Raw genomic sequence first — 22,079 nt, 5'->3', positions numbered from 1 at the left:
TACCCAGTGCTGCGCAAGTTGGGGCATTCTGTCAGGGACTTAATCAAGACCAACATCACGCTAAGTGATTTCAATGGGCAAACATCAGAAGCGCAAGGGGTTCTCAGCGTGGATCTGACGGTCGGAGGTAAAACTGTCCCTACATCATTTTTTGTGGTCAACAGCAAGGGCTCATACACCGTTCTGCTTGGGAGAGATTGGGTTCATGCCAATTGCTGTATCCCTTCTACAATGCACCAATGTCTAATTCAATGGGATGGAGATGAAGTCGAAGTAGTCCACGCGGATGATTCTGCCGAAGTTTCGCTCGCCACCATGAGTGTCTGGGATGCGGAGGATTAGGAACCAATCTCAGGGATCAGCTTGGAGGGCTGCGACCGTGTGGAGGCTACAAAAAATGGGGTGAGGCTGGTCTTATCCACTGGCCTTACAGAGTAAAGGGGGTGCCAAAGTCATTTTGCACCAGAGAAACAGGAGAAGCCGATCCCCGCGATCGGCCCCAAAAAATAGAACTTGAGTTGTTTTTGTCATCCATGCTACATTTTTATTTGGTTCACAGGGAGGCCCGCTCAAGCAGCCGGCCATATATTAATTGTAAAAAAGCACAAGTTAATGAAAAGAACAAGTCGGCCGATCCTTGCGATCGGCCAAATCCTTTTACATCACATCCATTATCTGTTTGCAGTGTCAACTTGACAGATGAAGGGAAGCTAGGATACGGGTTTACATCTGCTGACGAGCTGGAAGAAGTCGATATTGGTCCTGGGGATAAGCCACGGCCAACATTTATCAGTAAGAAGTTAAATCCAGGATTACGAGAGGCGATAATATTATTGCTAAAAGAATATGCAGATTGTTTTGCCTGGGATTACACAGAGATGCCTGGGTTGGATAGAAATATCGTCGAGCATCAACTCCCTCTCAAGCCAGGATTTCGGCCGTTCCAGCAACGAGCATGACAAATGAAGGCCGAAGTCTTGGAAGAAGTCAAGAAAGAAGTCGAAAAGATGATAGAAGCTGGCTTCATCAGGACTTGCAGGTATGCTGAATGGATTTCCAATGTTGTACCTGTACAGAAGAAGGATGGCCGGTGGAGAGTCTGTGTAGACTTCAGAGATCTCAACAGGGCCACACCAAAAGATGAGTACCCGATGCCGGTTGCGGAAACACTGATTAATGCAGCTGCTGGTCACAAGATGTTGAGTTTCATGGACGGCAATGCTGGTTATAACTAGATTTTCATGGCTTCAGAAGATATTCATAAGACCGCATTCAGAGTACCAGGTGCAGTGGGATTATTCGAGTACGTGGTCATGACCTTTGGGCTCAAAAATGCCGGTGCTACATATCAGCGGGCCATGAACTACATGTTTAATGGTCTGATTGGCAAGCTGGTGGAAATTTACATTGATGATGTGGTGGTGAAATCTGCATCGGTTGAGGGGTATCTGGGAGATCTACAGCGAGTTCTGGAACGAACTAGAAAGTTCGGGCTTAGAATGAATCCTAAGAAGTGTGCATTTGGTGTATTGGCCGGTTAGTTCCTGGGTTTTCTGGTTCATGAGCGGGGAATCGAGATCGGCCTAAAGAGTCAAGAAGCTGTAAACAATGGTGCCACCTACTACAAAGAAGGAACTCCAACAACTCATTGGCAAGATCAGTTTTGTTAGGAGGTTCATCTCCAATCTGTCAGGAAGAATTGAGCCATTCATGGAGTTGGTAAAAATTAAAGCCAATGATATCAAGGATATCAAGGAATATTTATCCAAACCGCCTGTGTTAGTCCCACCCCAGCAGGGTAAGCCATTCTATGTTTATCTGTCAGTAGGTGACATTTCCATTGCTTCGGTTATCGTACAGGTGCAGGATAGCATGGAGAGGGTTGTTTTTTATCTCAGCAGAAGGATGCTGGATGCGGAGATAAGGTATCCTGAAATTGAGAAACTATGCCTTTGCCTATTCTTTACCTGTACAAAGCTCCGCCATATCCTGCTTTCTGCCGAAACAATTGTCATCTGCAAATCAAATGTAATCAAGCATATGCTGTCGGCCCCGGTATTGAAAGGCCGACTCGGTAAATGGATGTTCGCTCTATCAGAATTTGATATCCGGTACCAACCGGTGAAAGCAGTCAAAGGGCAGGCGCTGGCAGATCTCGTTACAGAAAGGACCAACACAGACATAGCAGCGCTTTCCATCCGCGCATGGGCGATGTACTTTGATGGGTCAGTCTGTGGAGATGGTTCCGGTATAGGTATCTTGCTCGTCTCGCCTCGAGGGACAATATATTCCTTTTCAATCAGATTGCCAGCACCTTGCACCAATAATCTAGCCGAGTATGAAGCAGTGCATAAAGGTATGGAATTACCCCTCGAAGCTGGAGCAGAGGCAGTAGAAGTTTTTGGGGATTCTAAATTGGTCATCTCTCAGCTTACGAAGACATACCGATGTGAGAGCGAGTTGTTGTTTCCTTTGTGGAGACAATGCCAGGAGCTAATGGCCCAGTTCAGATATATAAACTTCTACTGGATACCAAGGGCGCAAAATGCTGAGGCCAATGATCTTGCTCAGATGGCTTCCGGTTACAAGGACGCAGTGGATGGAGCTGATTTTCCAATAAACCTGTTGGATCAGGGAGATTGGAGAGCCGATATCTTCAATTACTTGAAGGATCCGGCTCGGGGGCACCTAAGAAGATATGCTACAGAGCCATGAAGTACGTCCTGATAGGGACGACTTGTTCTACAGGACTCTGGAAGGATTATTGCTTAAGTGCTTGGGGCTGATTGAATCCAATCGGCTTTTACACGAAGTCCATGAAGGTACGTGTGGGACTCATCAATCAGCTCACAAGATGAAGTGGTTGATCAGGCGCTCGGGATATTATTGGCCTGATATGCTGGAAGATTGTTTCAAGTACTACAAAGGATGCCAAGCCTGTCAGAGGTTTGGAAGGATACAAATAGTACCAGCTTCGGCCATGAATCCTATCACAAAACCTTGGCCATTCAGAGGCTGGGGCATGGACATGATTGGTAAGATCAATCCTCCATCTAGTAAAGGCCATCAGTTTATTTTGGCCATCATAGATTATTTTACCAAATGGGTAGAGGCTGTTCCTATGAAGTCAGTAACGTCGAGGGACGTCATCAATTTTGTCAAGGAACACGTTATTCATAGGTTTGGGATTCCTCAGACCATTACAACAGATGGAGGGTCAGTATTCATATCTGATGAATCCAAAAAGTTCGCTGCCGACATGGGGATTAAATTGATCAGGTCATCTCCGTACTATGCTCAAGCAAACGGACAAGCCGAAGCGTCCAATCAGAGCTTGATCAAGCTGATTAAAAGGAAGATTGATGAATACCCACGGCGCTGGCACGAAGTATTATCAGAAGCATTATGGGCTTATCGTGTTTCATGCCATGGGGCAACGAGAACTTCACCATACCATCTGGTATATGGACAAGAGGCCGTATTGCCATGGGAGATTACGGCCGGTTGAAGACGAATAGAGTTCTAGAATGAGTTGACAGCCGAAGAGTATGCAGCGCTAATGAGCGATAATGCGGAAGACATCACAGAACTCAGGCTTTGGTCGCTGGAAAAGATCAAAGAAAATAAGGCCAAGGTAGCTCGCGCATACAACAAGAAGGTTAAACCGAAGGAATTCCGAGTCGGGGATTTAGTATGGGAGGCGGTGCTACCATTGGGGACTAAGGATGCGGCATATGGTAAATGGTCTCCGAATTGGCATGGGCCGTACAGAGTTGATCAAGTTCTGCCAGGGAACGCATACATGCTTGAAGAATTGGATGGTATCAAATTTCCAGTGGCTGTCAATGGTCAGCATCGCAAGAAATATTTCCCGAGCATGTGGGAAGACGAGTAATGAAGCTGATGTAATGCATCAGGCTATGGACTAGTATGATCAGGGCATTTGCAAGGATATAATCGAGTACTTTGCAGCACATCGAGTTGATCTAATCGAGTACTTTGTAGGCTGCAAGATAGTATTTATCGAGTACTTTGGAAGCCGGTGCAACGCATCAGGCTGCGGGATGGAATAACATGAGCAAGTGGAAGAAAAGCAAGTGCCGGTCCACACACAGAATTGAAGGTGGGATGGCCGATGTTAAACCATCGACTTCAGAAGCAGTAATCGGGTCTTGCCAATATTTGGGTCTTGATAAAAACAGAGAGGACGATTGCAGGAGTCCCTTGATCTTAAAAGAATAAGTTCGACTTCTTCGCGGGGTTTTCCTAGTACTCATATTGTTTGACCCAATTGGGGAACGGGATTCAACAACAAGGAAAGAAGCCGACTGCAGAGTACTCTTGTTATTAGCAGGAATATTTCAAAAGGTACTCGAGTTCTTGAGATCTTTTCAACCCGGAATAAAAGAAAACTCGGGGTTAGATCGGACAATCCAAGGGAAAAGACCGATGCGATGCCATCGGACTTTAAGATTGGCTTACCTAAAACAAAGGATTTATTTACAAAAAGGTGATTACAAAAGAAGCCGATCTACCGGCTCTGCGCACAATGGCGGAAGACCCTATGAACTGCCACCAGTAAGTCCCTAGGGTCTTGCGGCGCTTGTACGGGGGAGGAATGATGGTGTCGTCGTCGCCGTTGCCATCGCCGCCGCCAGTGCTGCTACTGTCGTCGCCATCATCGCTGCTACAGCTGGTGTCGTCCTTGGAATCCTCGCCGTCCTCTGAAGACGACGATCCGCCACGAAGGTACCCTCCTGTTGCCGAGTCGCCACCTGAAGAAGTAATCTGGGTATCTTTTTCTGAGGAAGAAAAGAAGTCGCCATCCCAGGAGTCGTCATCATCTTCGTCCAGAGTCCCGTGAAGAAGGATCTGGAGGTCTTCATCGTCGGTCAGGGGCTCTTCGTCCTCTGACCAGGTGCTGTAATCCCACTCCTCTGCGTCCCAATGCAGAGGAGCGAGATCTTCATATGAAGCTATTGGATCAAACTCCGGTGTTGCTTCCCTGGAGGTTTCAGAGTCAGGAGAAGTAATGGAGATGGTTTCAGAGTCAGGAGAAGTGATGGAGATGATGAAAGAAGACGAAGGGGAGTTGGAAGAGACGGAGGAAGAGGAAGCCATTATCGGGGGATGCAAAGTGAGTTAGCACGGCTAATGCACGGGGAAAGAAGATGGGTGGAAGTGAATCCGCTGATACCGGTTTATAAAGGCAGAGATGGAAGGTGAAGCGGCAGTACCGCATTTCCCGAGGGAGAAGACGAAGGGTCATGCCCAATAAGATTGGAAAGGTGGTGCGTGTGTATAGGCCTTGGAAGTCGAAGGGCCGCGTCTGGCGGCATTGGGAGCAGTATGTGCATGCACAAGTCCAAGAAGTCGAAGAAACAATGGTTTTGGAATTATCATTGCCAAAACCAGGGGGGCATGTGTTATCGCCATAATTTGACTGGGCCAAAGGATGGACCGAGAGCAACGTGGGCTGAAGGAAATCATCGTAAGGATCTGCGAATCGGCCTCTGTGCAAACACGTCAAGGGCTAGGATGGCCGTGTGTCTAAGGATAGTTTAAATATAGTAAGTTAGAGATTGACTTATAATCAGCTAGGGTTAGTTAAAAATCTCCGGACTATAAATATGTATCGTGAGAATCAATAAACAATCAATCAATCATCCACAACAAACTCTCGGCGCATCGCCACCCCTGTCCAAGGGCTTTCTCCAGGTAATCAGCATGCTGCTCCGATCATGTCCTGCATGGTCGGAGCAGCATCGCGTTTATCTGCTTATCCTTGTGTTACTCGTACTGAAGCGTTTTTGATGGCGAGTAGCACTAGTTATCTTGAACGGTTATGATGCTGCAATGATCTTGAGTAATAAATCCATGCTTTGTTTGCTGCTTGTAATCGTTTAGCTATCCTTGTGTCCGATCTCGAGTGCAGGGGCAGCGCCTTGCTCTGTTATTACCTAGTAGATCCAATCTGTTATGGTAGTTCTTTGTATTACGAAGAATTGGTTTGATATCTGTATGATTAGGCCCTTTAAACGGGTTAAATGTTCCGGCTGCATGTCTGGTGCCTTACGATAACCTGACGAGGGATTGTTCCGGGAATCGACTTGTTAGTTGGTTTTTAGGCCTCTTTTTGGGTTAGCGTATTGTTATCTTTCATGTTCGTTAGGCTTAACCACGCGTAGGATGTTCCGGTTATACAGTGAAAGCTTTTACCGTCGTAGATTGAGTTAGCTTGGTAATTATAGAGCATGTTTCTATCTTTTCCATCGGATTTGTGCGAGTGATCATATGTTTAGTAGATCCGATCTGATAAACACGGCAATCGGCTTCTTCTAGCCGATTTTGATAAGTACCCGAAGGTCCTATCCGTTGTCAAGATGGGTCCGACCTAGTACAATTACTCCATCGGCTTCTTTAGCTGATCTTGGGAGTCATTGTAAGAGCCGATCACGACTCGGACTAATGTTTTAAGTGTCTGTGCATGCAGGAAGATAGCTGACCAACGACTTCTACACCTTCCTGATTAGGTACAGGGTCAGGTGGCGCGCCTAGCGACTCCAAGCCGGGGTGTGCGCCAGATCGCTAGGCCGTTGACCGAGGGACCGGGGCCCACCAGTAGTCCCGGAAGCCTCCCGGCTCCTCGTGTTGCCTGTCACTGCTCGCCGGTGGGTTTTGACCGACAACAGTGTCTCACCTGCTCTTCGGTGATATAGTCCCTTTTTTCTTTTTGGGGCCGATCGTGGGAATCGGCCTCCTGCTTCCTTGCATACTGCCATGATGTGTGTCCTGCCATGTTAATATCGAACGTAAAATCCAGCTGACGACGTGTTGACCGGTTGTACCCTTCCACCATGTTTACATTCAGGAATGGTTGAGTATCAATCTTCATGGCGTACTGCCCCAAGATTAATCAGCCTTGCTCAATAGCTGATTGTATCTGTCGCCGGAGTTTCTTGCAGTCACCGGTACTGTGAGTGAAAGAGTTATGCCACTTGCAATACGATCTCCCCTGGAGCTCCTGAGCTGTTGGGATCTTGCAACCTTCAGGGAACTTCAACTGCTTCTCTTTCAAGAGCAAGTCAAATATTTGTTTGACCTTGCTCACGTCAAAATCAAATCCTTTCGAAGGTCCTTGTTGTTTCACCCACTTGCAGGACACGGGTTTTGCCCCCCGTGCCCACTCTGCAACTGCTATCTCTTGGTCATCCCCAGAGTCCTCGGAGTCTTCAGCGTCAACCATTACTACTTGACGTTTGAACTTGTCTTGGTATAATTCTGGGTGGCGTTGCTCGTATACCATCATTTTCTGCACTAGATGTGCCAAAGAGTTGAACTCCAGCTGGAAAACCAGATCTCTGATCAGTTTTACCAACTCCAAAGACGCCAATTCGACTGCCTCTTTTTCTGAAATCCGAGTCGAGTAGCACCGGTTCTTAACTTCTCTGAAACGCTGGATGTATTCCGCTACCGTTTCTCCCCGCTTCTGGCGGACCTGTGCCAAATCGGCAATCCCAGCCTCTGCAGCTTCTGAATGATATTGTATATGGAACTGTTCTTCTAGCTGCTTCCAGATGCGGATGGAATCAGGACCCAATGATGTGTACCATCCAAAAGCCAGCCCTGTGAGAGACTGCGGGAAAAACCTCACTCGCAATGGATCCGACACCGAGATCATCCCTAGCTGCGCCAGATATCGGCTCACGTGCTCTATGGAACTGGATCCTTCTGCTCCGCTGAACTTGGTGAACTTAGGCAGCCGATACTTGGGCGGCAGGGGAATCAAGTCGTACTCTCTTGGATACGGCTTGGTGTAGCCGATCGCTCGCCTTTTCGGGAGAATGCCAAATTGATCTCTCAAAATGGCACTAATCTGATCCACTGTATGAACTCCTGGGGCCGAGTGCGTACCTTCGTGACTCGGCCCTGTCGCGTAAGTAGCCAACCATGCCTGTTTATCAGCATCGACTATAGATGTTCCCAGTTGTTCTCTGCGTGGGTTGCGCTGGGTAACCGCCATCCGATATGTACGCACAAACATACCCATGCGGTACCTCCTTGGAGGGTTCACTGAAGAATTGGTGATCAGCTGGGTCACCTTCCACCTTGTATATGACGTATGCTGGAGAACTATGTTGCTCTGGAGCTGCAAATGCGTAAGGCACTGGTGGCCTGGCTTGAGAAGGCAACTCCCCTTTGTGACTCTCTAAAGCAGGTCCTGTCGGAGAGTACTGGTATTTCATAATCTCTTGCACCACACGTACCGCGACGCGTTCAAGGGTGTTCACCAAACTCTCAGAACGTCGATGTAACGAATGAGCCACCATGTAGTTGACTTCCTGGCGGAGAGCTCGTGTGCGTTCTTCTGTGGGAGTAGACAGATCCACCTCGTCGAGTGCACCTTCAGATGAAAATCCCTTCCATCTGATGCCGTGGTGACGGGTCCTTTCGAATGAGCTGATGGGATCGGCTTCAAAAAGAGCCTTTATATCATTATACTTCTGCTTGTGCTCATCAGACAACTCTTCATAGGTAATCGGGTTCTCGTTCGGCATCTTGACAGCGGAAGTTGATGTAGCCGAAGAAGATGATGCAGTCGATTGTAGTCGACGTAGTCGAAGAAAGTAGTCGATGTAGTCGATGAAGTCGAAGAAAGTAGTCGATGTAGTCGAAGAAAATAGTCGATGTAGTGGATGAAGTAGTCGAAAAATGTCCCACTGGGCGTGCCAGAATGTGTTGTCGGTCAAAACCCACCGGCGAGCAGCGACAGGCAACACGAGGAGCCGGGAGGCTTCCGAGACGGCTGGTGGGTCCCGGTCCCTCGGTCAACGGCCCAGAAGTCCGGCACACGCCCTGGCTTGGTGAAGTGCTAGGCGTGCCACCTGACCTATACCTGATCAGGTAGGTGTAGAAGTCGTTATCAGTTATTTCCCTGCATGCACAGCCACGTCAAACATTAGTCCGAGCCGCGATCGGCTCTTAAAATGACTCCCAAGATCGGCTAGAAGAGCCGATGGTGCCTCCGCACTGGGTCGGACCTGTCCTGATACTAGATCGGACCTCCGGGTGACCCTCAAAATCGGCTGAAAGAAGCCGATTGTACCCATTTAACAGATCGGATATACTAATATTCGAATATCAGTACGAATCCGATGGAAAAGATAGAAGCCTGCTCCGTAATCGTCAAGCTAATCTAATCTACAACAGCAAAAGTCTTCACCGTGCAACCGGAACATCCTACGCATAGTTAAGCCTAACAAACATGAAAGATAACAAGATGCAAACTAAAAAGAGGCCTAAAAACCAACTAACAAGCCGATTCCCGGAACAATCCCTCCTTAGGATACCATAAAATACCAAACATGGAGCCGGAACATTCAACCCGTTTGAAGGGCCTAATCGTACGGATATTAAACTAAATTCTTATAGTACAAAAAATTACTATAACAGATTAGATCTACTAGCCGAAAACAGAGCAAGGTGCTGCCCTTGCACCTAAGATCGCGTGCAAGGGCAGCTGAATGATTACGAACAACAAGTGGAGCATATATATACTATCAAGAACTGATGCAGTATCATAATCGTTTAAGATAACTAGTGTCACTCGCCATCAACAACGCTTTAGTACGAGAAAACAAATAAACACGACACTGCCCCGACCATGCGGAGCATGATTGGAGCAACATGTTAATTACCTGGAGAAACCCTTGGGGAAGGGGTGGCGATGTGCCGAGAGTTTGTTGTGAATATTAAATGATTGATTATTGACTCTCATGATACATATTTATAGTCCGGAGACTTGATATTTTTTAACTAATCCTAACTAATCATGATACAATCTCTAACTTACTATATTTAAACTATCCTTAATAGACACACGGCCATCCCGGCCCTTAATACGCTCGCACAGACGCCGAATCGCAAACCGTCGCAATTATCTCCTTCAGCCCATGTTGCTCTCGGCCCATCCTCTGGCCCAGTCAAATTATGGCGATAACACATGCCCCCCAGGTTTTGGCAATGATAATTCCAAAACCATCACCTCTTCGACTTCCAAGGCTTGTACACGCACATGTTGCTCCCAATGCCATCAGACGAGACCCCTCGGCTTCCAAGGCCTGTACGCGTGCGCTAACTCCAAAGTCACCGGACGCGACTCTTTGACTTCTCCCTCCGGAAACCGTCATAGCGCCGCTTCGCCTTCCATCTCCGCCCTTATAAACTGGCATCGGTGGATTCACTTTTATTCATCTCCTTCCTCTGTGCATCAACCGCACCGACGTATTCTGCATCCTCCGACGATGGCTTCCTTTTCCTCTGCCTCCTCCGATTTCTCTTCCTCTTCTACTTCTTCCATAATCTCCATTACCTCTCCTGACTCCGAAACCTCCCGGGAGGCGACGCCGGAGTTTGATTTGGTAGCTTCATACGAAGCTCTCACTCCTCTGCATTGTGATGCAGAAGAGTGGGACTTCAACATCTGGTCAGAGGATGATGAGTCCCTAACTAACGATGAGGACCTCCAGATTCTCCTTAATGGGGATCTGGATGAAGGCGACAATGATTCCTGAGATGGCGACTTCTTCTTTTCCTCAGAAGAAAACACCAAGAACACTTCGACCGATGATGACTCGGCACCATCCTGGCCCTTAATTCGCTCACACAGACGCCGATTCGCAAACTGTCGCAAATATCTCCTTCAGCCCATGTTGCTCTCGGCCCATCCTCTGGCCCAATCAAATTATGGCGATAACACATGCTTGAAGAAGTCGTATAGGTGTAGGCGAAGCTCCGTGGGGATGAGCTTGAAGTCCTCCTTCCTCACCAGGGGCTGGCTCTCCTCGGGAAGCTGGTTCCTCAGCTCGTGGATCTCGTCGACGCGGAGCGAGTCGGAAATCTCCCACTTCTGCAAGGCGCGTGCGGCCTTGTCGCGGAGGTACACGGCGGTGTAGGTCAGCAGGGCGATGTTCCTCTTGTTCCTCTCCAGCCGGGTCTCCAGTTCCTTCACCCGGTCCTCCACCTTGGCCTCGAAGTAGCCGTGAAGGGTCATGAAGTCCTGCTGGTCGTCCACCTGGGTCTGCAGCTGGCGGCACTCGGCCTCACTGTCGGTCGCCCTATCCTTGAGCTTGCTGATGGTGGCGAGGTAGTCCTTCTCCTTGAGCTCCCACACGGCCTTCTCCTCCCGGAGCTTCTGGAGCTCGGTCTCGGTCTGGAGTAGCTTTGCTTCGGCGGCCGTTCTCAGCTGGGTCTCTGTCTGACGCATCAAGTGTGCCTCCATGTAGTTCATCTGGTTGCGGCGGGCCTCTCTCTGGGCGGTGGTGTAGATCTGGTTCCACCCCTGAATCTCGTGCTGCAGAACGTGGATGTGCTTCACACTCTCGTAGAACCCTAGGTGGAGCTGTTCGCTCTCCTGGGAAAGGTTCACGGCGAGGTGGTCCAGGTCGTAGAGGTAAGAACCGGTGGTGTGGACCATGGGCTAGTCCCCTCCTGACTCCTGAACCGGGGCAGAGTACATCTCCAAGTAGACAGTCTCGGGATCCTCATTGGGCAGGACGGCCCGAGGTAGTAAGCGGAACGAGGAGCCCGCAAACTTGGTCTGCCAGAACTGGGCGAGTAGCTCCATCGTCATCTTCCGAGCGGCTGACTGGACGGCTGTCTCGGTGAGTACACCGAAGCTGTAGACCATCTTGCCCTCGAAGTCGGGCACTGCGGGGTCTGGTAGGACGACGAGTGTGGCGATCTTGGAGTGATAAGGGAGGGCGGTGGTCGACTTCAGGGAAAGCTTGATGCAGCTCAGGTTGATGCCGATGTGCTCCACTACGCGCTCGAACCACTTGAGGACACCCCTCTGGTGGTACTCCGCGTACAGCTCGGGGTCGTGGTTCACACTCTCCATCGTGGTCGTCATCGCGATTGCTACCCTGCGTAGGAACGTGAGAATTGTGTCAGCGTAGGTAAGAGAATAACACAAGAGTAGGGAAGAACTGAGTCAAGGTATCGACGAAAAATAGTCCAAGGTGTTATAGTAAGTGGATAGAATCGTATGGACTTCCCTAGGTCTACCGACCATGTCTAAGGCTCGTGCTACGGTCAAGTATGGCTCTGATACCAACTGAAATGAACCGGGTTCTCGAATCGAGGAATCCGACTCCCTGTATCATCGTGATAGTCCCTGGATCAAGCGCTATCACATACAGAACTCATTTCAGGCATAATATCACAGTCATACTCATCATAAGGTCAAACACGGGTTTAATTATTACATAAATCCAAAGGATCTGTAGTACGAAATTTATTACAAGCCTCTCGGCTAGATCGAACAAGCAGAAGGCGCAAAACGGTAGCTAGGTCTTCGGCCATCCTTCATCTTCGGGAGCCTCCTCCACAGGCGACTTGAGCGTAGCTCGGGCCTCAGTCGTACCATCCGTCGTCGTTGGGGTCGAACTCCGGATCGGATCCTGCATCGTACCAGGCTATCCCCAAGGAATGGGATAGGTTCACGTCACCATCTGGATGCAAGCTTTATTGTGGACTAGACTACGGGTAATAACAAGTTCAAGAGGTAAAGCTGGGGTTTCCCTATGCATGCGATATATATGTATATAAGTATACACATCTCCTTTCATACCCGACTCGGGCCCTTCCGGCATCCCGGACTCCCGGTTGACACACACCTTCCAGAACCACCAAGTCGATGCGAGGACTCCCTCTCCTCGCATCTCAACTGCCCCCTGGCAGGAAATTAGTCCAGAGGGAGGTAAAAATCATGAGTAACACTAACTAATAAGAGCAACAGAGGAGTAGGGATGTCCATAACCGAGGACGCGGCTATACCTATAGTTTTCACCCTGCAGGGGTTGTACACCTGGACCCACTCGAATCGACATTAGCCGGAGATCTGCCGACTAATATATGAAACACCGGTCTACTGAAACGGAACTAGGAGCCACGGCACCATCCGGCTTTCCCGGGTCTTGGGCGCATCCTCCCACGAGAGGTCGCCCCAGGACTGTGAAGCCTCCCATGCGTCTCGGGGACCGTGAGGTCAGCACCTCCTTCCCCTGCACCGGTACTCGATCCTCCCACCGGCTTGGTACCGTGCTTGCTAACCCCGGACCGGACCCACCCTCATAATGGGTAAGTGGTGTGCACGCTTAACAGATTCCCACAAGTCATGGTTACTCTCACCCGGTCCTTAACTGCCGAAGCGGGCATCTTCGTCAAAGCGTATCCACCACGGTGGTCCGCAACTGCACCCTTAACGGGTGCCTCAAACACCTCAAAAGCATAACCAAGGTTGCACCCGCCACAGGTACTCCGTAGGGTGTGCCAAGATACATGCCCCAAGCCCTCGATCCGAAGATCGAGTTAGTTTGCCCACTCCCGGCTAAATCCCTAATCACCAACTCCTGAAGAGAACCACTTCACACACGCCAAGACTATCCATCCATTTCCCACACATACACAGTCAAGGATTTACAAGGCATTTCATATAATAAGCGCATAAGATAGGTTGGTAAGGAGCAAGGTATATGAAATAGGCCATGCAGGTTCATCTCGATATAAACACACATATAGCGCTAGCATATCTACAAGCAAATGCCTAATAGGAATTCAGTTCGTAGACGGGCGTGAACCTAGCGTCTCTTCGAAGTCCTCCTGAGCCTCCGGGTAGTCCTGGTCGTCGGTCAACTCCTCGTAGCCGGGTCCTATTCGTAAATACGAGTAAGAGTAGGGACTAAAGTGCAAATATGCACAAAACTCTGCAAATAAGATCCAAATCACCACAAAACCTATTCTAACGGGTGGTTCATGATTTTAGAAGAATTATGAAACTGGTTTCATAATTTTCGGAGGTCCGGATAATTTATTATGAATTTTCTAAGGAAAAACCTATTTCTGAAATTAATAAAAGAATTTTGGAAAATAAAAACACTAAACCGAGACACGTGGCAGCACCAGGGTGTGCCACGTGGCATGCTGACGTCAGCATGACGTCATCATGACGTCATCAGGGGGGTCCGGGATGCTGACGTCAGCAGTGGGCCCTGCTGACGTCAGCGTTGACCGGTCAAGGTGGGGTCAGCGGTCCACGGGCCCCACTGGTCAGACTCACCCCGAGGCTGACAGGTGGGCCCCTCAGGTCAGGTCAGAACAAGAAAAAGGAAGAGGGTTCGGTCTGGGTCGGTTTTGGGCCAAAAGAGGTGATGGGCCGGCTCGAGGCCCAGCTAAGCTCGGCTAGGCTCGTGGTTCAGCTCGGCCTGCGGCTCAGCAGGCCGGCTCGGGCAGGTGGGCTATCCAGCCATGTAGGCCGGCTCGGCTCGGGTCCTTCACGGGTCGGCTTCTTCTCCTCCGTGGGCCGGCGGTCCTCTCTTCCCTCTTCTCCTCTGGCTGGGCTGTCTTGCTTCTCCTCCTCGCGGGCCGGCGGCGTCTGCTCTTCTTCTCTTCACTGACAGGACGGGCCCAGGCGTCGGCCTCCGCGGGATCCGGTGTGGCGGGGCTCAGATCCGGTGCGGCAGACGGGTGCGCGCATGTGCGGGTGTGGGCGCCCGAAGAGCGCTCGGGAAAATGCCTCAACGGCAGGGCCGCGACGCGAACGCGACGTCGCGGTTGCGTCGCGGGGGTGGACGCGCACGGCGAAGCCGTGGTGAGGGTGGACGCGGCTCGGCCTTGCAGCGTGGGTGCGCACTCACGCGCGCGGGTCCTGGCAACCTAGGGCCGCGGCGTGGCCGTGCCGTGCGCGAGGCACCGGCATCCCGGGCTCGCGGCACGACGCGGCGGCGGTAAGGTGACGGCGGCTGCGGGGTGCGGAAGCGGCGTGTCGGGCTCCTGCACAAAAAGGACGGCACGGCGGCCGGAAGGGAAAGGAGGTCCTACGGTTTCTACAGAGGGTTCCTCGGCGGCCCATGGCTCACGCCAGCATCACGGGGAAAGGAAGGGAGCGGCGGCGGCGATCCTCACCGGTGGGGCTGAAGGGAGAAGGGCTTGGTGTGGTGGCGGGTCGGAGCCGGTGGGTTGATGCCGTGCAGGGAGCGCGGCTACGCCGGTGTAGTCGTGCGGGCGCAGGCGCGGCGAAGCTCCGGTGGCGGCGGCGTCCTTCTCCTCGAGCTCGTCTCCTCCTCCTCCTCTTCTCTTCTCTTTCCCCCCTTCTACGGCGACGGCGGATTGGAGAAGGGCTCGGGTGGCTAGGGTTTTGGGGCGGCGACCGAGGGGTTCTTATGGGAGGCGGCTCTAGGGTTTGCGGCGCGGGCCCGGACACCGAGGGCGGCGATGCCCGGCGTCCGTGCCACGGCCACGCGGCGGGCATCAGGCGGCTGCAGCGCGGGTTAGGGTTTGGCAGCGCGGCGGCCGAGGCGCGGGGGAAAAAGGAGCGCGCGCGGGCGGGCGGTTGCGCCGGTTGTCGCGGAGCGGAGCGGCGTGCGGGCTGGCGGCTGACGCAAGGGTGCGGGGCCGCGGCGGGGGAAAGAGAAAAGGGAGGCAGGCGGTTTCGCTATCCTGTCGCGGGGCGAGGGCGAGCGGCGTCGCGGGGCGGAGCGAGCCGGGGGAGAGAGCGCGGGCGGAGGAAGAAGGGAAAGCTGACGGGTGGGGCCCGCCCGTCAGCTGCCCCGGGTGAAGGGAAGTGAAGCGTCGAGACAGGTCGCTTGTGGGCTGGGCTGGTGGTGCTGGGCCGGCTCGCGTGCGGGAGAAAGGAAAGGGGAGAGGGAAGAGGGCGAGCTGGGCCAGGGCTGCGTGGGCCGGTGGGCTGGTGGCCCATGGGGGTATTTAGAGGATGGGCTTTGGATTTGAATTTGAATAGCCTTTTCAAATTCAAATCCCACACAATTGAATCAAATAAATTCGAAAATCCAATTCAAATAAAATGCATCCTCCCCTCTCAACAAGATCATTCACCAAAGTTTTTTTGAAATTCACGATTTTTGTTAAATAAACCTTCTAGGGTTTAACATGGAATGTTACAACAATGATGTATCAAGTATCATTTTTATAAACCACCCAAAACCATAGTTTAGCAACTAAACAAACTAGCCAACATGATTTAAATAACCTGACTTTTAAGGACAAGGATATCAAAGATGGATAAAGTAGGACCCATCAAATTAATGCATACAAGCGTAAATGAATATAAATAAAGATTATTAGGATGAAAATATGATCAAGGAATATACTTGCCTTTATTCCAGATAAAAGCTGCTCAGTCGGTTCTTATTCTTGTATCTCTTAACCTTCGAAGCTCTCAAACTACGTTCCTTTCTAATCGTGACATCGGGTATAAACATACGAGAAACAAGCAAACAACCACAACTAAGAACTGGGCACCAAACAGAAGAAAATCATTACAAGAACGCACTAAAGAAGAGGGCTCGAAGCTACGGTCACGAGAGCATAAGAGACACTGAAAACGAAGCTACTATTGAAAAGAAATAGAAAAGAAAACTATAAACTAAGATTATTTTAATTAAGAAAAACAAATTTAAACTGGTATTAATCATATCAACATTAATTATAAAACTGTAGTATAACACTAATTTGCTTTTAGTTAGAAAGCTAGGTTCAAATAGGCATTAATCAAATTAATTTTAAAGTTAATTATAAAATACGGACTACGGCGCTACTAAACTATAGATTACGCTAAAACAAGACTAATGCAACATGAACCGATCCAAACGGAGCTAAAACGTGCAATCTATGAGCTAAACAGGGAGGGACATAAACGCGAAAGAACGTAGATTCCAGGGACTAAATTGCGAAAGCTCGAGATCAGCTCCAATGGAGACCTGCGCGCACTGTAGCTTAAATTCCCATCGATTCGTCGCGCGAGAGGTTTTGGGAAGTGGGGAAATTTAAAGAGAACAACAAGGGGAATCCGTTTTAAACCTTACTTTTTGCGGAGATGCATCGGGATGGTCGGAACCTGATCGGGAAGGAAGAAGTGGCGTCGGGACCTCCTGGCGGCGGCTATGTTGTCGCGGGGCGTGGTCGAGGCACGGCTGCAAGGGCGATGGCGCTCTGCTCCGTCGATATCTTAAGGCCACGGTGCTGCACAACGCGAGGCGAGCAGGGGACGCACGGCCTTGCTGGCGTGGCACCCTCGCGCACAGGTGGGCTACGGTGGTGGCTCCTGAGTGGCGAGGCCGCAGGCGGCGGCAGGATAGGGCGCGTGGCAGCAGGGCTTCGCAAGGAGGCGGCGGCGCTGCAGGGTCCGTGCGCGAGAATAACAGGCGCACGGGAGCAGCGGCGACGCAGAGGGGATGGTGAAGGGGGCAGGGCCGCGCCCCTGGAACGCACGCAAGGCAAGAGCCTGGCGGCGGCGAGGCTGCTTGCGTCCCTGTAGGGGACGGGGGCTGCAGACAAGGTCGGGCTCGGTTGGGCTGGGCCGACTCGGTACTTTTATCGTTTTCTTTTGGATATGCATTTTTAATTCAAAATAAATCTATAGAAGTCTAGATGATATATTTTGAATTCAAAAAATATTCAGAAGCATTCAAAAAATTTCGAGACAAAAAAACTTAGAGATGAAGTTGGACACAGCGAACCCAGATAAAATACTCGGATTGTTTTATAAAAGCTTCCAAAAATTGGATTAGATCCAAAAACATTGAACTGGGGAACACGTGTACGAGTGGCGCTTCAAGCTGCTCAAGGTATGCTGCCATAAAAAAGATAAGAATATATTTCTCTAAAGCAAACGCTTATTGTGCTGTTCATTCTCATTTTTATTTTTTGGTATTTTACTTGTTTGATATACGTACAGGCCTAGATTATTTGCACAAAAGTTGCAACCTGCCGATGGTTCACCGGGATGTAAAGACCAGCAACATTCTCCTGGGTCGAAATCTGCAAGCTAAAATAGCAGATTTTGGACCCAGTAAAACGTTTCTTAGTGATGGTCAGACCCACATATCAGCCTCTGCAGCTGGCACAGCTGGTTACATTGACCCTGAGTATGTCTCTCTCTGTCAATATTGTTGTGGTGCTTGTTTATCGTATCGCTGATGCTATTTGAATTACACGTAAATCGTGAATAGGTTAATTTGCCAAGTGGCAAGTAACAAAACAAACGAAAAGAAAAATTGAGACCCACTATTTGCAAGCAATTCTCCTATTGATGCAACCTTGGGTTCTAATAGGATGAGGCCAGCATGTCCGATGCTCTCCTTTTCTTTTAATGTGCTTTGCCTGCTGTTTTTTAGGTACTACCATACCGGAAGGCTCACGGAGAGCAGCAATGTTTACAGCTTTGGAGTTGTTCTTATTGAGGTAGCCACTGGCGAGCTTCCAATACTGTAAGGAGTGGAACCTAGAAGATAGCCACTGGTGACACCAGCTCGATTACAGATGCACGGCTCATAGGTGCCTACGACATCAGTTCCATGTGGAAGGTGGTTGAGACCACCCTGATGTGCACAGCACATGCTGCTGCTCAAAGGCCAACGATGGAGACTGTTGTGGTACAGCTGAAGGAGTGCCTGGCGTTAGAGGAAGCTCGCCACAAAGACAGTAGCGCCAGGGCAAGCCCACGGAGTGATGTAGCAGATTTGGTGCCAGCGTCTGGTCCATTGGTAAGATGAACTTGAGCGGTTGTGCCTGCACCTGGGTTTAGATTGTTGGTGGCCAGATCTCTATTATATATAGTAATTCTATAATAAGACTTCAGTAAATTGTTTTTCATATGAAGCTGGTGTGGTGAATCATGTGTGTACAAGTGCCGTGGTGATGAAATGGTTTGAAGCTTTCAAGGTTTTATGAGCATGTTCAATTGTATATATATATGCATGTTTATGTTGAGACTAACCAGAGAGGTGATGGACTTGAGCTGAGGATGGCGGAGAAGCATTCATTTGGTGTTGGATCCTGACCCTGCAACAACTGACACTAGGTACCAGCTGTCAAACGGGAACCTGTACTGCATATCCACAAATAGATAATGGATCACAATCACCCTAAAACTGGATCTCAGGCGCCATGGGGTGTACTGTAAGAAACATTCCAAGATTTAGCACGGTTGCCAATCAAGTCAAACGTAACATTCTCATCAAAGATTCCAGAATTGGAATACATAATAATCCGATGGGAAGAAGTTCTACTCTGGACCTATTTTTGTGTTGGTTCTACAACTTATGAAGACAGTGTAACAACCAACATTTCCCTGTCTACCCTGAAGAGCCGGTCTATATAAAAGATCTCACCAAGAAAGCTTCCATAGCGTTCCCATGTTAGCATGATATAAAGCAAGGATCACCCAGGTTCACCGAGCCAACAGCTCTGCCAGCTTATCCTTCCCACGCGAGGCAACATTCTTCGCAACCCCAACAATCTCCTCCATTTGGTTGTCCACGAGCTCATTGAGCTGCTCCTCCTGGGTCTTGAGATCTTCTGGCTGCTGCTCAACTGTCTGGTCATCCGCATCCTCACAATCCTGTGTCCAGAACACAGCAAAGGACTCCTCCTCGTTCGCACTGCTTGGCATCTGCACCAGACGCTTCCCGTTGGTTCCAGTGGCGCCACCAAGGATTTCACCCTTGGTGCGGTCGTATATGCAGGCCCTGAAGTTGTCCATGCTCTTACGGTCCTCAGAATCAAGGCTTAGACAGACCAGAATTTCCCAGCACCGCAGAAACTGTTTCCTGTTGATCTTCAGCTTCTGCCGGACAGTTTCGGTCAGGTCAGCTGGCGGAACCATCCTCAAGCTGCAAGTCCTTTTTGACAGGTTGGACTCCTTCAGAGACGAGACCATAGCACTGAGCGCTGGCTTGATTGGATCAAATGTGAGAAGACGGAGGCAGTCCATAGATGAACGCACATACTGCAGGTAGTCTGAAGGATCTTCTATTGTTACATCATATATGTTCTCTGATAGTGCAGTAGAATTGATTGCCTCAAGAAGACGAAGGCCATGCCCTTCACCCTGATGAGGTGGCAGAACCAGTATCTGAAAATAAACAAAATCAAATCAGGAAAAACACCCAACCAGACTGAAACTTGCTTTACTTTTCAAAACATTTGGTTATGCAACTTTATCAAAGTCAGTTTAACATCTAAAAACAAACTGACAGCCCTTGGAACCTAGCAATACCATGGAATAACTTCAAAGGGATTTGACTAGATCATGGAGAATAACTTCATACACATATAAATGAAACAAATAGAAAGTACAGCTGTAAGGAGTAGAGGACCAACCTGGCTGATTCGCAATCGAGTGCTCTCGGGGTAATGATAAAAATTATGGACAGCTGCAAAACCTAGTAGCTGAAATTTTGGAACAGACTCTTGTGTTGTCTTCTTTACTACCGGAAGCATTTCCCATCCATGTTCTCCAATATCTATAGGAGTGGAACCTAGAGTGCAATGCTATCAGCAAAGAAGTTCCAAATAAAGCAGACTACTATATTTCAAAGCCTTCAGTTACCTTCAACCAGAAGCAGAACAAGCGGCACCAGACGAGAATAAAGGAATGCAGCAGCACCTTGGAGTTCAACTCGAACAATCTGGGAATCAAATATAAATCAATCTCAAGATTTTTGGGACCTGAATAGAGATGACACCTTGAACAGCAGGCTGAACATGAACTTACAGAGAAATAACAGACTCGAGCTACAGAGCAAACTCTAAATTTTTGAATGCACAAAAGTGAATACATTTCAGCAAAATGATCATGCTTTACATTGACGGACAACAAATAGTGTCATAAATTGATCAGTGATAACACTTCAAAGAACAAACTTTACTTTAACCTATATCAATTAGATATGTCTTGCTTCTGAGCAATTCAAATTATTACTGATGCAGCATTCTACGGTTAGGAAATAAGAGTACCTGATATATTCGCATTCCTTTGAAAAGGTTTGCAGAAATTCCTCTTTTTCTACCAAGTTTTCTCCAAAAATGCTCTGTCACAGAATAAATGAAGCTTAAGAAATATAAAACATTATGTGTGGAGGTTTCTTTGTTTAAACAATGACATTGTGAATGAAACAGACCTGAAGAACAGGCTTTAGATCTGTTATTCCTTTCCCTCCCTGGAAAATATCAGTAAAATGTTTTGTCAATGTCTTGAGGAAATCAGAAAGGACTAAAGTTATGTTTACTAACAAATACATGCCAAATGAATTTTTCAAATTATGGATTACATTGCTCACTCAACAACAGTAGTCAATGCATTCAAATGCCAAAGAAAAACAGCAAAGATGAGGAATGTTGGTTGAAGGTTTGAGTTGGTTTGCTGTGAGGTGTCATTGAGATGATTAATCCAAGCAATGGACAAGTAAAAACAAGCTCAAAGGTACTGGAAAAGATTATAACCAAATTCTAAAGCAATACCAAATTACAGCTGGCAACCATATGCAGTAACTACACATGCTAAACTTACAGAAGATCATCTGTGCACATAAAGAATTCGAGATTCAGCACAGGTTGTGTGCTACAATCAAATACACAATACTCACATCAGATGTTTCCTCAAATGAAATATCAGCATATCCATGGAATGATATTGCACTTATCCACACATTTATCTGCAAAAAAGTACCATATCCAATACAGTCATGGTCAGATAACTAGCATGTCAAACTTATAGAAAGAATTAGTGGAAGAAAAAAGGGCCGGAGAATCTGCTATCTCAATAACAGTAAAATACTTTGCTTACCTTAAGATTTTTGTAACCATATATCTTTCCATCTTCACCAATAAAATGGTTTAGGTCAAATGGTTGAATAGAAGTGCAGTCCTCAGAGCCCGCCTCGTCAGGGTTCCTTGCTGTAATAAAACCAATAGTACAAAAAAATTAAGAGTTGCAGAAACCAAATTAATAGGATTATGATTCCATTGAATTCATTCAGTTCCAGGGCATACATATAACTGTCTAATTTACTGCAGTCAGTCGAATAAACCAATGAAAAACTTGTGATTTATTATTAGTTTTGAAGTTTGTTCTTTACTTTGATATGCAATAAGAGTCATAGTGGGATAAAGAGATAGGTTGCTAAAAATTGCAAGTTGCATAAAAGGGATGAAATAGCTGCTAGAAATTGTAATTTACAGAGGATTGATGGGAGTAATTACACACCCAGAAACACTTT

At 48.5% G+C, this 22,079-nt stretch overlaps 2 pseudogenes; one reads left to right on the top strand and one right to left on the bottom strand.

Annotated features, from left to right (window-relative positions):
* The first annotated feature begins 16,894 nt into the window (after positions 1-16,894).
* Positions 16,895-18,588, top strand: LOC112881043 (annotated as a pseudogene).
* Positions 18,589-18,974: 386 nt separating this feature from the next.
* LOC112881042 lies at positions 18,975-21,960 on the bottom strand (annotated as a pseudogene).
* Positions 21,961-22,079: the final 119 nt, after the last annotated feature.

The sequence above is a fragment of the Panicum hallii genome, chromosome 2, assembly GCF_002211085.1.
Source record: "Panicum hallii strain FIL2 chromosome 2, PHallii_v3.1, whole genome shotgun sequence".
NCBI classification, from domain to species: domain Eukaryota; kingdom Viridiplantae; phylum Streptophyta; class Magnoliopsida; order Poales; family Poaceae; genus Panicum; species Panicum hallii.
The sequence above is the reverse complement of the archived record's forward strand: the minus strand, read 5'-3'. Positions and strand labels throughout refer to the sequence as shown.